At 26.0% G+C, this 3669-nt stretch overlaps 1 long non-coding RNA gene across 1 annotated transcript; it reads right to left on the bottom strand.

The window, feature by feature from the left end:
• Nucleotides 1-795: 795 nt before the first annotated feature.
• LOC136078983 (uncharacterized) lies at nt 796-2236 on the bottom strand. The gene is made up of 2 exons (XR_010637838.1): nt 2147-2236; nt 796-1279 (listed from the first exon to the last, which is right to left on the bottom strand). It is a non-coding gene; the product is annotated as an uncharacterized LOC136078983 (long non-coding RNA).
• Between the last annotated feature and the right edge of the window lie 1433 nt (nt 2237-3669).

Below are 3669 nucleotides of genomic sequence, written 5' to 3'. Positions count from 1 at the left end.
TAATTGAGGTATAAATTATAAATATATACTCACTTTTTACTTTAAGAAAATATTCAACAATTATTTAAATCAACGAGATATTATTGGGTCATCAATATACACAAATTTTAAGTCGGAATATGTTTTTGATTCCATCATCTACCATTTATAAATGACCGTGTTTAGGGTTTAAGACGGTAATGTGTCAAATGCCCAACTAACCAAATATATTCCTCAAACATCCGACTATAACTTGAAAATCGCCTTTTTTGGGGAAAGGAAATACAACCTCCCACTCCCTTGTAGAACTGCCCCCAATTACACTATTTGGGACCCATGTTTTACCCAGATCTATTCTAAGTCAAAACACTAGCCTAGTAACCCAAATAAATCCCAGCCGGGACCGAGTAGCACTGGTTAACTTGTAAGTATCTTTTTAACAAATATTAGTGAAAAATGAAAAAATTAACTTTGTAGTTTATATAGCAAAAATATATTAAAAAAAGAAAAAAGAAGATAATCTTTATCAATTAACGAATTCCAAATTTTCAAGATTTGTTATTAATAATAAAAACAATTTTCAAATTTGGGTTAATCAGTTTGTGTACTTTATAATAAAGCTGCATAATTGTGTTATTAAAATCAATTTACTCTCTAATTATATTTATAATCAATATATAAATTGTATTTTTAAAACAATCCAATTTTATAATTTCACTCTACATTTTTCAATCAAAGTTGTTTTTAGATCTTTAAAACTAAGTTTCGCTTTTGCTGAAAAGACTTTCATTACACTCAACGTCATTAGCTGGCAAAGCGTCCCCACTTTCGTTAAATTTCACAATTTTTGTTTTGTCATGATATAGCCGCAAAAAAAAATAATCATCTTTTGTCACTACCTCAAAGAGTTGGTCTTTATCAATTTTATTAATATTGATAGCCTGATTCTCGTTGTTATAATCAAATGATGGTATTTTTTTGTCTAACATATTATCAGTAAAACCAATAACAAAGTTATTTGCAATACATTGTATAACACAAACTAATACGTTTGAGCTAGGTGTCAATTCAATGACGTTTTCGTAAATTTTAAATTTGGAAGTATCATTAGTTAACCATCCTTTGCAAGTAATTTTTTCATTAATTTCTATGCAGTGATCACCTGAATCTTCACCAGTTTGATCCTTTGAAATTATGTAGTAAATTGAAGAACGAAGGTTTAGCTCAGCTCCAAATATGTTTTGCTTCTTCTTCCAACAACGTCTAACATTGGATAACATTTTTTTTTAATTTGCCATTCCTAAAATTTAATACTAAATTTTTATTCTAATTAATAGAAATTCAATCCCAATTCTCTCAGTTTATAGTTAAATAATTATGAATAAAAGAAAAATTGCAACTGGAAAAAGTCGGTTTCAGTTTCTGTTCTTTTGTTTTTACAAGCACAATTATCAGTCATCGAAAATGAAATTCAATATTTGATTTTAACAGAGAACAGAATTTTTGAAGTTTTTTTTTTTTTTTATTTAAAATTTAAAGTCTTAATAAAAAATTAAAACACAATCAAAGGTATCTGAGAAGAAATCATATTGATATCATCACCAGAAACTATTACTAAAAATCAATTTATATTAAAATGATTTAAATTAAAAAAAGTAATGTTATGATATAAATAATATACTTAATATTTCTCTATATAATTATATCGTATAAATATATAAGCCTACTCAAGTAATCATAAGTATTAAAAAACTATTTCAATTGAGAGAATGAAGTTTTTAATTTATTTTTGAAGATAGGAAACGTTATCGTTTAATTAAAATTAGGAAAAACAATCTTATTCCAGAAAAATGATATGAAATACAACATCGATCAAACTAGTTTTGCAAAACGCTTCATTTAAAAAACTATTATTTCTTATATTTATTAAAAATAAATATATCATTAAAGCTAAGAAGCATAAATTGTTTTTCTATATATATTAATTTATAACATTTATATATCAATATTTAATATATATAAAAATATTTAATATTTATACAAAACTTAAAACATTAAATATATTTAGCTTATTATTAAGTATCATTCCCATAAAAATATCATAGAACATAAAACTAAACAGCAAAATTAAACGGATTACGTGTTTATGGCGTCTGCTAAAACTTACTTTTCCTTGTTCTTCCCAAGACAATAGTTGCAATTTTTATATAACTGAGATCAAATGAGTAAGAAAGCTACGCTATACTTTTTTATTAAAATTTGCTCTACTCAACGCAGTCAATGCAAATTTTGTCTCGCTTGTTCTCTGTGATTTGTCTTGCTGGCTCTCTGCGATTTGCCTTGCTTGTTCTTTGTGATAACATACTATTATTCTGGTCTCAATTTATAAACTTTTTTAGATATTTAAGCGTCAATTTCTCATTCTGTTTACTCCGGTATTAAAATTTGACTTTAAAACCGTTAAAATACAACCATTGTACAATCAACACTGCGGGTAGTAATGCTAAATCGTTAATTTAAATTAGCATTTTATCTAATATTCATTATAATGAAGACCAGATAAAATGCAGCGCTTAAATATGATTACGAAGTCAGTGTATATAATAGAAAATCTCTTCTAATTTAATAGGGTATGAAAACACATCCAAGTATAACAAATTTTTTTTAATTATGTATTGTTCTGATATTTTGGTCAAATCGGTTCAGACCATCATCTGACGTAAAACAAAGCTAAAATAACAATACAATCAAAAGAAATATTTTTTCTAACTCAACAAATCTGTTTGATTTAATTATCAGTAACTTTAAACAATTAAAAAAAGTCCTTGTTGGCTAACATTTGCCGACTGCCGACAAACCATGACATTTTTTTATGAGTTTGGTCTACTAAAATGTTTAAATCATTTAATAAGATATTAATGTGTATATACTGACTATATGTTATTTAAACATTTATATACATTATTATAAACTACATTTTATTTAAGTATTTAAAGAGGTACTCGGTAAAAAAAACTTCATTAAAGTGATACTCGATAATAACAACTTCATTAGGTACTAGGGTTTCTCAAACGGGATCCCAGCATCCCGTTTTCCCGGGATCCCGGGGATAAAAAAGGCAGCGGGATAATACTCTTTTATCCCGGAACATAACTTTTTTTTAACTTTACATATGATAACTGTTTGAACTAATTCGACCAAAAATAAGAAAAATACTACAGCATTTAGTTGTGTTTTATGTGTTCATATTTTATATTAAAATCTAGCACAACATGAAATGTTATTGAAACTTAACTATCTTTAACTATCTAATTTAAGGAATGCATTACAATTTGTAATGCGATGTTTTCTCATTATTATAAAATATGAGAAAAAAAAAATATTCCCTGCGACAAAAACAGCAAGTTTGATTTTTAAACTTGTAAATTATCGAAAAGTTAAACTTTTTCTGTATTGAATTATTGAAACATTTAATAATTTTTATATTTAAAAAACGCCAAACAAAGACATATAAAATCATACGTAAGATAACTTATATACGTAAGAAAAATTTGTAACTTTACCTTTAAGTGTTTTACGATTTAATTTAATTATACCATGTCAATTGTAAGTGGATCGAAAGAATGGCAGTATTTTTGTAAAGAAAAATCTGGCGAATCTGCAATTTGCAAAAAGTGCAATGTAAAGATA

Source organism: Hydra vulgaris, chromosome 04 (genome assembly GCF_038396675.1).
Source record: "Hydra vulgaris chromosome 04, alternate assembly HydraT2T_AEP".
Classification (NCBI taxonomy): domain Eukaryota; kingdom Metazoa; phylum Cnidaria; class Hydrozoa; order Anthoathecata; family Hydridae; genus Hydra; species Hydra vulgaris.
Note: the sequence above shows the minus strand (reverse complement) of the source record. Positions and strands in the feature narration are given on the sequence as shown.